A 12991-nucleotide genomic window follows, 5' to 3' on the forward strand; every position below is an offset into this window, starting at 1 on the left:
GAGATTTAGAATTATTACCTATATATTGAAATTGTTCCTCCTCGATGCTAGGGTTGAAGGGTTGATATTCTGTGTATGCTCCTCCTCCATTTGAATCGCACCTCATCACTGGATGTACCTGGGTAGAACCACATAAATTGTCAATCTTTTTATTTAAGAGTTCTACCTAGTTAGATAGCATAGTAACAACATCGAGGTTGAAAACACTGGCTATTTTCATCAGTTTTGTTCTCATGACTTGCCACTGATAGTTATTCAGTGACATCTCTTTAATAAATTTGTAAGACACTTCAAGTGCTTTGTTATTGATAGTCCCACTAGCAGCTGCGTCAATCATCTGTCTAGTCGAAGGATTCAGGCCATTGTGAAATGTTTGAACCTGCAACCATAAGGGCAGCCTATGGTGAGGGCATTTTCTCAAGAGGTCCTTGTATCTCTCTCATGCATCATAGATTGTCTCTAGATCCATCTACACAAAAGAAGAGATATCATTCCTCAATTTAGCCATTTTAGCTGGGCGAAAAATATTTAAGTAAAAATTTTTCGGTCATTTGTTCCCGAGTAGTGATTCACCCTCATGGTAATGAGTTCAACCACTATTTTGCTTTGTTCCTCAATGAAAAGGGAAACAACCGAAGGCGAATGGCATCATCGAAAACGCCATTGATTTTAAAAGTGTCGCAAAATTTTAGGAAATTCGCCAAATGAGCGTTTGGGTCCTTGTCCTGCAAATCAAACTGAACAAACTATTGGATCATTTGAATTGTGTTAGGTTTCAGTTCAAAATTATTTGAAGCAACAATAGGCCTAACTATACTTGACTCAGTTCCTGTTAAAGTAGGTTTAGCATAATCATACATAGTGCGTGGAGCAGGATTCTGATTTACTGGGTCAACAGTAATCGCAGGAGGTAGCTGATTTTCCTGATTTTCAGCCATCTCCTCGGTTGTGGTGTGAATGTCGTCCTCTTGCTCTTCCTCTGTGTATCTTAGGCTTCGCATTATTTCTCTTCGGTTTCTACAAGATGTGCGATCGATCTCACTATCAAAAAGTCATGGTCCCGATGGGTTTCTTCTAGTCATGCACTATAAAAACCTGTCAGAAGCAAATAAATGAAAAATTAGAAAAGAAAATAAAAATTTAAATAGCAATAAAAATAAAATGGCTAAAGTAATAAAAATCGTGTGTTCCTGATATCTTAGTTCCCCGGCAACGGTGCCAAAAACTTGATTGTGTGATGTGATACGTATAATAAGTTTTATAATTTATGAATGTTTGTTCTTGAAAACTAACTATTATCATGACAAAGGCAACCGTACCTTGTCGAACAGTAGTATAGCTTATGGCATGACCAGATGTCGAACCCCAAGGAACTAAAAGTACTAGTATTAACTTTCTTTTTATTATCTAGCCTAAAAATAAGGGGTTTGTTTTATCTAAAGTAATTACTAAACTAAGAATGCATAGGAAGTAAATTGGGGAAATAAATTTTGGGAAAACTGAATGATTTGGACAATACCTAAGGGAAAAAATCCACCTAGGCTTCACTTGTTATTGACTCTGAATCAGATGATTTATTCACTTGACTTGATAGAAATCTCTAATTTATATTATTATCTCTCTTGAGACTAACAACGTCTAACCCTAGGTTGATTAATTGAAATCTCTTTCTAATTAACTTCCTAGTGCTGCATTAACTCAATCTATGGATTCCCTTATTAGGTTTGACCCTAATCCTGCAAAATCTTGTCACCCTATCTCTAGGCGTGCAATCAACTCTGCTTAATTATGTTAGATCTGCTTTTAGACAGGGACTTTTGCTCCTCTGAATAAGCACATCAATACTTGAATCAATATCCTGGAATATTAAAGCAAGAATTAAGAATTCGTAATTAAGAACAAGTCAAATATTTATCATACAATTCATATAATACAAGATCCATCTTAGGTTTCATTCCCCATAGGTATTCAGGGGGTTTAGTTCATATTTATGAAAGAAAACATCTCAAAAGAATAACGATAACAAAACATAAAGAAAACCGAAGAACTTTTGAAGGAAATTGAAGGGAGATCTTCAATCTTGAAGGTGAATCTGGCTTTTGAGATGGATCAATCAGCTTTCTACGAGTAATTCCCTACCTCCTACTCTGTGTGTCTCTTCTAAGTGCCTCCTCAAGTGTTTAAATAGGCTTTAGAATGCCTAAAAGCTCTCAAGAGTGGCCTTTTTTGAATGAACTAAATTTGGGCCCGACAGGGACATGCCCGTGTGACACGCTCGTGTACGATTTCTTCAATTCGTGTTCAAGGCTATTACATAGGCACGAGCCTGTGGTCTGCCTATGTAAGTCGTGCTTCAATTCTGCCAAATGAACACGGCCGTGTGGCTTACCCATGTGAGGAAGTCCAGGGCGTGTTGATTTCTCATGTTGGCCCATTTTCTCCGTTTTCGGCCCGTTTCTCGCTCTTTTTACTCTCCTATGCTCACCTAAGTATAAAACATGAAATTAAAGGGTTAGGGGCATTGAATTCACCAAATCTAAGGATATTTCATCCAAAAATATGCTAAGCATGAGGTAAAAATATGTATAAATTATGGTTTATCAGTGCCTCAGTACTATTTGATACAGAGTTGATAAATGCACAATACGGGTTGTCTAATGGTCTAGATGAATACGTTGATTTCCTCAAGACCATGATAGTAAAAAAACTAAATCACATGCTCACTGATGTCTGTATGGAGGGCACCAAGTGGACAGTCTCAAGGAATGATTATTACACCACTGATAGGGTAACTTTGAAGCCCCACTATAGTGTTTGGTATCATTTCTTGAAAAATCATCTCATTCCATCTATCCACAATTCTACAATCTCGAAGGAACGTTTTCTTCTTTTTCACTCGATTATGTGGGATGAAAGCTAAATGTTGGGAACATTATCTTTTGATAAGTCTATTCGTTGTGCCTTAAAAAATACCGGTGCTTTGAACTTTCCATCGTTTATAATTTCACTTTATCAGAAGGTTAAAGTTCTTAAAGTCAATAAAGAACAAACCCCTAACAAAGGTGCCATTATTAAACAAATTACTTTAAAATTTTCTGGCGAGTAACTACCACAGTATTCAGATCTCTCTTTGGCATCTTCTCCACCCAGGCCCACTGATGCTACTCCATCAAATTCTAAGACTACATGTGAGTAGAAGGTGCTCGAGTCCTCAGAGGCCTTGCAGTAACAATTTTAGAAACTGGAAAAGCAAAAACAAATGATGGCCATTGATCATGGCAAGGCTAAAGAGGAAGTGGCCATATTTTGAGGTTATGTTAGACGTAGGGACAAAGCTATTAAGAAGTCTCTTCAAAAGAACTTTACTCGTCCGATGCCTGCATTCCTTACTTTTCCGAAGGAGTTGTTGCTGGAGCCTGAGGAGGATGATAATAAGGGTTAAGAACCTACTACAGAGAAGTAGACCACCAAATAATAAATAGTAGTAAAGAAAAGTGAATCTGTCCATGTTGAATCTAAGAAAGAAGATGATGATATGACTCAAGCTCCTGCACTTGCCAACACTACCACTACCACTACACCAAGATCGAAAGCATCTATGACTGCACAATAACATGTAGTTCATCAACTAATTGATGAACTCATAAACTCAGACTCTGATTCAGAAGACTAGGTGCCTATTAGTCAGTGTAAATGGAAGCATTACTAGACGACTGTTGGAAAAGTAGTCCCAGTAGATAATGGTGAATCAGAGAGGCAGCAGGGCTACAAACATGCTGCCAAGAAGTCTACCAAACCAATTTAAGAGTAACATGCATTCTGTCTGAGCTTTTATTTGTAATTCATGCATTCATATTTTTTTATGTCATTGCATTTCCATATTTGTACATATGTATTCTCTAACATTGTTCAATTTTATTTTTTATTTTTTTGCATTGAGGACAATGCATCCCTTAGGTTTCGAGGTGTGTTGTGCATATAGCTTGCATTAGATATGTATGTTAATACTTGTTTTCTTGTCATTTACTTTACTATGACATACAATTGGAAAACAATTTCCAAACTTTGCTAAGTATTTTTTTTTTGTCTATGATATTTAATGAGGATAATAATTCCTCGATAAATTTAGAAATTTTTTTGAGTAATTAGGTTTGTTAAGATTAAGATAGTTGTTTGAAAATTGATTCTTAAAAGTAGAAAAACTTAAGTCTCAATGTAATTAAGTCTGTAGTAGGACTCTTTTAATGCATCTAGAATTTCTTGATCCTAAATTCAACAATATGTTTATAAATGATGAGGAATATATTAGTAATAGTTTTGCTATAACAACCCGTTTTTAGTAGTGTCAAAAACTATGGTTTTGGGACCACAATCCTGGTGATTAAATTAGTATTTTAATGTTTATTTAATGTCTATGGGATTACTTTAAGGTCGTATTAAAATTTTATGAAGAAATTTTGATGTTTAAGTGGTTAATTAGGTAAAAATGACTAAATCGTAAAAGGTGTAAAAGTTGAGTTCTATTAGTTAAAGAGGTCAAATGGCTATGAAATCTTAAATTAATGAACTAAGATAGTAATTATACCATCCTTAATGTTATTTGACTTTTATTGGTAAGGTTTTGTTAATTTATAAGTTAAATTAGTAAGGGCAAAATAGTAATTTAATAAATAAATGCTTAAATATGAGAATTGGCTATCATCTTTCTCAATTTCACCTCTCCATTTCTGAAATTCCATTGTTATGCTGAGGAAATATTTGACCAAGCTCCTTTTGATGCATGTAAGTGAATTCAAGCCCCTTTTTTTAAATGATTTTTATGTTTTTAAGTTCGTATTAGCTTAATCTAGCAAGCCTAAGGATTAATTGCAAAATTGTTAAAGGTTGAGGGACTTACCATGGTTGTTTTTGAATAGGTTTTGAAGTTATTTCATAGATTATTAATCTTGGTTGTAAAACAAACATGTTTTGTTAAATGATTTTTGGTGAAATTGTAATTAGGGATTAAATTGTAGAATGTGAAAATCTATGGGTTTTATTGTGAAATGTTAGTAATTATGGGTTGTTCTATGGTCCCTAATAGAATTGGTTAACATGGATTTAGGTCAAAATGGTTAAATTTCAAATTATGAGCTTATGGACTAAAATGTGAAAAGTTAAAATGTTAAGGGTAATTTTATAATTTTACATAAATATGAATTATGGATTAAATTGAATACTATAAGTACTTAATTGAATGAAATTTGATATTTAGATCAAGATAAAAAAACAATCAGACTTAAATCGAGGAAAGACTAAAGCTTCAGATTAGTTTCGGATTCTACTTCTACAACCAAAGTTATCAAGATAAGTTCGTATAAATTGTAATTGTATTAAGGTTAGTTAAATAGATCATTTATTATATTGTGTTAGTTATAAATTGATTTGAATATACATGTATCGATGCTATGATTAATTGATGGATAACGAGTTTTGTTTGAACCTTAAGAATTCTTAGGATATGAATAACATGTCATTAGGGACTTCATGTTTTGGGTGTTGGTCTTGAATGTCCTACCGATGGCTGAGGTCCTGCATTTGCTGCAGATTCTATACAACTCCTGTGATCTACATCGTATAGCTTGCATTCTGACCCACAGCTCGTGTGAGCAAGCCCATTTCACAACTCTTGTAAGTATTATAGAAAAAGAAATGTTACGGTTATATGGAAAGCACACTACGTGTGAGCATTACCAGTATCCAATGTAATTCTAGATGGTTCAATGGGTAAGTAAAGGAAATGAAATGGTAATTACTAAAAATGGAATAGTTCATATATTATGAAAAGGTTGGCGAATAAATGATGTATCTTACAAAATCTATTTATGTTATAAATGAACTTATATGTATTATGTTTGAACCTACTAACTTGTGAGCTTGATGATGCTTGAATAGGCTTTTACTAAGCTATTGGTCTTAGTAATGATATTATGCCTATTCTATAAATTGTAATAACGAAATGGTAATTTATGTTTAAGTTTATATGAGCTTCCTAAGCACTCGTTGCTTACGTGGTTACTTTCTTTTGTTTTATAGACAATCGGAAGCTCGATTGGTTGGAGCTCATTGGAGACCTATCACACTATCTAGTAACCATTTTGGTAGTTTTTGGTGTATTTTGGTCAAGGTTAAAAATGGCATGTATAGGATCTTTTGTAAAGGTAGTTTATGAATATATAAATGGTTGATTTGGTATGTATATATGCCTATGAAGTTTATGTTTGGTTTGATGGATTTATAATGCTTGTTAAGTTAGGTCATGTTTTGATATAAACATAGTGTAACAGTCTATTTTTCAGTGAAATCGGAATAGTGGTTTTGGGACCACAAATCTGATCCGAAAATAAAATTTACTTTTATTTTATTGCATGGTCCGTAATATGTTAGAAATGTCATGTGAAAATTCTGACAAGAAAATTTTATTGATTATGTGCTTAATTACTAGAAGGACTAAATCGCATAAAATGAAAAAATTTAATTCTAGTAGCTAGAAGGATTAAATAGCTATGGAATTCAAAACTAAAGGTCCTTATATGGTAATTAGACCATTAATTAAAAGTATATAGATATTTTAATGACCCATCCATGCAAATTTAGAAAAAAAGGGCAATGACTAAATTGGAATTTGAAATAAATAAATTAATTAAAAAGATGAAAAACCAAATATCATCTTATTTTACTCATCTTCTTCTTCAAAAATACATGGAAACCTAAGAGAGAGAGAGAAGAAACTTTCATGGCTTGATTGGGTAAGTTTCATTGTCCTGGTTTTAGTAATTTGATATTTTTGAAACTGGGCTAGCTTAATCTATCTATTTGGAGGATCAATTTGAAAAGTTATCAAGGTATGGAGATTAGGTCATGGGTGAATATGCTACAAATTTTAAATTTATGGTGTAAAATGAAAGGTTGTTGCTAGATAAACATCTTTACAAAGTGATTTTTTATGAAAACATGATTTCGGGACTAAAATGTAAAGTTGTGAAAATGGATGAAAAATTCTGAAATTTATAGAAAATATGCGCTGTACATTCTATATTGAAATTTCGATTAGGCTTGGATTAGGGAGTAAATTACATAAATTTCATTTTCTGAACCAAGGGACAAAATTACAATTTATGAAAAAGTTAGGGTCAAAATGGTAAATTTTGGCTAGGATGTAAATTGAGTCCAAATGAATATGAAATGTGTGAAATTGATGATTATAGTTATTTATATAGATTCGGACAACACAAATTCGAGTTTAGATCAAGGAAAAGTGAAGGTTTCAGATTAGTAGATTTTATACGTGAATCAGTGTCGAGGTAAGTTATCTAACTTAATCAAGCATGTAAATATGTTAAATTGAATGTTGTGTTTGTATGGAATGTGGCCTATATTGATGTGAATTGTTTGATTTCTATGATGAAGAATTGAATAGATGTTTGAAATGGTGAAAAGGGGGTTAAGCTCCGTTTGAATATTGAATTCCAATGAATATATGTGCTTTCCCGAAATGGATGAGGTCCTGCATTTGTTGCTGATGGGATTTAGCTTGGACAAGTAATCTTATTGATCTCCTTATAGAAAGGATTTAGCCTGGACGGGTAGTTCTGATGTAAACCCTCTCGAGCATATGTTACAATTAGGACTTAGCCTGGACTGTTAATCCTAATAAGCTTTTTTATGTATACGTTACATAAAGGATTTAGCCTGGACTGGTAATCATGTAATACGATATGTGGCTCGAAAGTATGTTCTTTAATTAAATGCCCTATTAGGTACTCTTGATTAAGAATTGATAGGTTATTGAATTGTACACCTTGAGTGTACCACTTGAGTATCTATCAAAATTTCAATGATACAACGAAGACAATTCTTGGCATGATAAGAGAATTATGGGACGAAATGAATAATGTCTTGAAAGAAAATTTTATGATGAGCTCATCTATGTTTACTTGATTGATGTGAAGATTTTGTGACTAACACGTTTGATTGAATGCATGTGTTTAGGCAATTTTGGCAAATGGATGGAAAACATGACATTGTATACTTTGATTTAATAAATGAGATTGGTAAGTTTAATTTATATTAGACGAACTTACTAAGCACGTAATGCTCACTCTATTTTATTTTCACCTATTTTATAGTGCTCAGAAGCTCGCGAGGGTTGGAGATCATTAGAGCATCATCACACTATCCACTAGCTTATTTTGGGCCTATATAGTAAAATCATTTTGGTATAATGGCATGTATAGGCTAGCATGGCCATAGATGGCTTGAATATGTGGTTTGTAATCTAGCCATTGGAATGGCTAGTAATATACTTGTAATGTCGTACTATGGTAGCTAGATACATGTTAAATGGTTGTTCAAATTATGTCTATCATATGAAATATACCAAGGTAAAATTATAAACATGTTTACATGCGATGATATGCCATTATTTTGTCCACACGAGCAGATGTACGGGAATATGTCTAGACTGTGTGTGACACACAGCTTGGTAGATGGGCGTGTGTTAGGTCGTGTGTCGCCTGCACCTTAAATTTGAGAAAACAGAATGCTCAGAATTGAGCACACGGGCAGAGACACGGGCGTGTGTCTCAACCGTGTGTGCTACATGGCTTAGAACACGGGCGTGTGTCTTGGCCATGTGAAACCTGCATCTAATTTCAAAAAAATTTAATGAACCACACGGCCTAGTACACGGGCGTGTGACATGGCCGTGTGCACAAGTTAGAGAGATACACGGGTACGAACATGACCCATAGCACGGGCGTGTCCCAGTGTCACACGGGTGTGCCCCTTGAACCCCCCGGGCGTGTGAGCCCTGTAACTTAGAAAATTTTTGAAATGTTGCGAAAAATTCTTAGAGTTTCTGATTAAGTCCCGACTTGATTCTAATGCTCGTATTGGGCCTCGGGGGTCCATTTAAGGGACGTTATGAATAATCTTAGAAAATGAATAGTGATTGACATGAATTATCTAAAAAATGTTCTGAGAGTTTTGGTAATGCTCCGTAACCCTGTTTTAGTGACGGATACTGGTTAGGAATGTTACATTTAGTGGTATTAGAGCTATGATTGAGCCGATTCTCGAATTTAACGTATCAAACACGTGTTTAGCTATACAAGCTAATATATAATTTGTGATAGTGTGATGTTTCCTAATCATTTTAAAAGTGTTTTTCATATAGTAATTTTATCCAATCGAGTTAAAGCTGAATTTGAGGAAGCTGGGAGCAATGCTTCAGCTTCAGTTCAAAATGTTACATCTGCATCTGGTAGTGAAAGGTCGTATCTGAGGGCCGAAGTGATGAGGCAAATAGGCTTTCTTTCAATTGATGAATGAATGGTTTATTGAGTATTTAAGAACAAACCCTTTTCTACAACGACCTCTCCCATCTGCACCTCAACCGATTCCTGAGGTACCACAAGCTACTGAACCCGCTAGAACAAGTACGCCTCCGGTAGAAAAAATCTGTAAGCATGGGGTGGAAGAATTTAGGGCTACTATAGGTGATGATTCAGAAAGGGCTAAATTTTGGTTGGAAAATACCATCTAGGTTTTTGATGAATTATCTTGTGCACCTGCTGAATGTCTGAAATGTGCAGTATCACTACTGAAAGATACAACTTATCATTGGTGGAATACCATAACTTCAGTTGTACCAAGAGAGAATGTTACATGAGAATTATTCTAGGCTGAATTTAGAAAGAAATATGTTAGTCAGAGATTTATGGATTAGGAAAAGAAAAAAAAATTAGAACTCAAGCAGGGGGACATGACTGTATTTGAGTATGAACGAGAATTTGTTCAATTGAGCAAATATGCCAGAGAATGGGTTCTAACCGAGGCTAAAATCTGTAAACGCTTTGAAGAGGGTTTAAATGAAGATATCAAGTTATTGATCGAAATTCTCGAAATAAGGGAATTTGCGGTGTTAGCCGGTCGAGCACAGAAAGCTGAGGAATTGAGTAAAGAAAAGAAACAAGCTGAAAGAGAGGTTCGAATTTCTGGAAAAAGGATTTTGAGCAAATCACAATCATCTACTTCTAAGAAAATAAAAAAGTATTTTGATCGTGTTACTACCTCTACGGTGTATTCTGGAAAAGAACGAGACTCTCAATGCTCTAAGCCGAGGTCTTCATTGCCATCTGTAACTAGTATGGGTAGTGTCAGTAATCCCAAAACAAATTGTAAACATTGTAACAAATTTCATTTGGGGAATGTTGTTTGAGAGGTGGAGCTTGTTACCGATGTGGTTCATTTGACCATTTTCTCAGAGATTGTCTAGAATGAGTTGAAAAAGAAATAGAGCCAGCTCCAAAGCCAAGTAGTCTTGTCTCAAGGGGAAGATCACTCCGTCACATCAGCAATGTTACTGGTAGTCGAGGTACTACCAGGGATACAATAGTTAGATCTGAGGCACGAGTACCTATAAGAACATATGCAATTCGTGCTAGAAAAGATGCCTCTGCACTAGACGTCATCACCGGTACATTTTCTCTACTTGATACTAATATTACTACATTGATTGATCCTGGTTCCACACATTCATATATGAACAAACTTAGTGTCTGTTAAAAATTTACTTGTTGAATTCACTGAATTTGTGGTTAAAGTTTCAAACCCCCTAGGCCAGTGTGTTATGGTGGATAAAGTCTGTAAAAACTATCCGTTGATGGTAAAAGGTTATTGCTTCCAGGCTGACTTGATGTTATTACCATTTGATGAATTTGATACGATTTTGGGAATGGATTGGTTAACCCAATATGATGCAGTGGTGAATTGTAAATAGAAATATATTGTATTGAAATGTCAGAGTGGTGAATTACTTCATGTTGAATTTGATAAACTGGATGGATTAACTAATGTTATTTTAGCAATACCAGCACGAAAATATGTCAGAAAGGGTTATGATGCTTATCTCGCATATGTGTTGGATATCAAAGTATCTGAGTCAAAGATTTAGTCAGTGCCAGTTGTATGCAAATTTCCTGATGTATTCCCAGAAGAGTTACTTGGTTTACCATCGGATAGAGAAGTGAAATTCTCTATAGATCTTGTTCCTGTACAACATTGATATCCATAGCACCTTACAGAATGACTCCTACTGAATTGAAAGAGTTGAAAGTACAGTTGAATGAATTGATTGATAGAGGTTTTACTCGACCTAGTTTCTCACCTTGGGTTGAGTCGGTTCTGTTTGTAAAGAAGAAAGATGGATTGTTGAGGCTATGCATTGATTACAGACAACTCAAAAAAGTTACAATAAAGAACGAATACCTATTGTCTCGTATTGATAACTTGTTTGACCAGTTAAAATGTGCCATTGTATTTTCAAAGATTGATCTTCGTTTTGGTTACTATCAACTACGTGTAAAAGATTCAGATGTGCCAAAGACAAATTTTAGAACCAGGTATGGACATTATGAGTTTCTTGTGATGCCATTCAGTTTGACAATGCACCTACAGTGTTTATGGACTGATTAATAGAATTTTCAGCCCATATTTAGACAGGTTTGTGGTGGTATTTATAGATGATATTTTGGTTTACTCCTGAGATGAAAATGAACATGCTGAACATTTGAGAATAGTGTTGCAAACTTTGCGAGAGAAACAATTGTATTCCAAATTTAGTAAATGTGAATTTTGGCTACGAGAAGTTAGTTTTCTTGGGCATATAGTATCTACTAAAAGTGTCAGGGTGAACCTGAATAAAATTTCAACCATTGTTAACTAGAAGCCACCGAAGAATGTGTCTGAAGTTCGAAGTTTTATAGGACTAGCTGGTTATTATCGGAGGTTTGTAAAAAGCTTTTCAATGATAGATTCTTCGATGACCCGTCTGTTGCAAAAAGATGTGAAATTTGAGTGGACTGATAAATGCCAGCAGAGCTTTGACGAATTAAAAGCTTTAGGATAGAAGTTCTAGGTAACATCCCGAATTAGGGCATAGTCGGAACAGTGGTTTTGGGACCACAAACCAGAAACAATAAAATTTATTTTATTATATTTTTATGGTCTACAATTTCATGGGATGATTTCGTGACAATTTCGTTCGAAAATTTTGACGTTTGGGTACTCAATTTGGTCAAAAAGGACTAAATTGTAAAAAGTAAAAAAGTTGAGTTCTACATGTTAAAGGTGTCTAATTGTTATGAAGTTTTAAATTGGAGGCCCTTAAATGGTAACTAGACCATTGGATAATTTTTTGGACAAAAATGGACATGAAATGGGTGAAATAGAATATTTTTAAGTTAGGGGCATTTTGGTAATCTAGTAATTTAAATGAATTAAAAACAAAATTAAAAGCCAATTTTTGTCCATATTCTACCCCAAGGCTGAAACTTGCATGGAGAAGACATCGCTAGGGTTTTTCAAGCTTCCAAGCTCGATTGTAAATCCGTTCTAGCCTTGTTTTTAATGATTTTTACGTTTTTGAAATCCTCGTAACAAGATCTACTCATTTTTACCCATATTTTGAGCTAGGGTTTGTGTTTAAAAATTTATCCATGGATGAAATGCATGATATTTTGATGTCTAATGGTAGAATATGAATGCTCAGTGTGTAATAAATGACTTTTACTAAGTGATTTTCAGTGAAATTATCAAAAAAGACTATTTTGTAAAAGTTACAAAATTTGTCATAAAAGTGTGATTTAGTGGAAATTAGTGGCTGCTACAGTTATGAAAATGATTTGGCTAGGCTTAAAATGCAAGTAAATTGAATAAAAATCATTTTACGAGCCTAGGGGCCAAAGTGTAAATATGTGAAAGTTTAGGGGTCAAAATGCAAATCTGTTAAAGTATGATTTTTGGACCCATATGAATAATGTGACTAATTAGTAAGCTAAATGTGGTATTATAGATCAAGGAAAATGAGATTCGGGCATAGATTGGAAATGAATGAGATTATGGACTAAATCTGAATATATAGTTGTACTCGAACCCGAGGTAAGTTCAT

At 34.4% G+C, this 12991-nt stretch overlaps 1 non-coding gene across 1 annotated transcript; it reads left to right on the plus strand.

Annotated features, from left to right (window-relative positions):
• The first annotated feature begins 395 nt into the window (after positions 1-395).
• Positions 396-502, plus strand: LOC128280034 (small nucleolar RNA R71). The gene has a single exon (XR_008270216.1). It is a non-coding gene; the product is annotated as a small nucleolar RNA R71 (small nucleolar RNA).
• The last annotated feature ends 12489 nt before the right edge of the window (positions 503-12991 follow it).

This window comes from Gossypium arboreum, chromosome 8 (genome assembly GCF_025698485.1).
Source record: "Gossypium arboreum isolate Shixiya-1 chromosome 8, ASM2569848v2, whole genome shotgun sequence".
NCBI lineage: Eukaryota > Viridiplantae > Streptophyta > Magnoliopsida > Malvales > Malvaceae > Gossypium > Gossypium arboreum.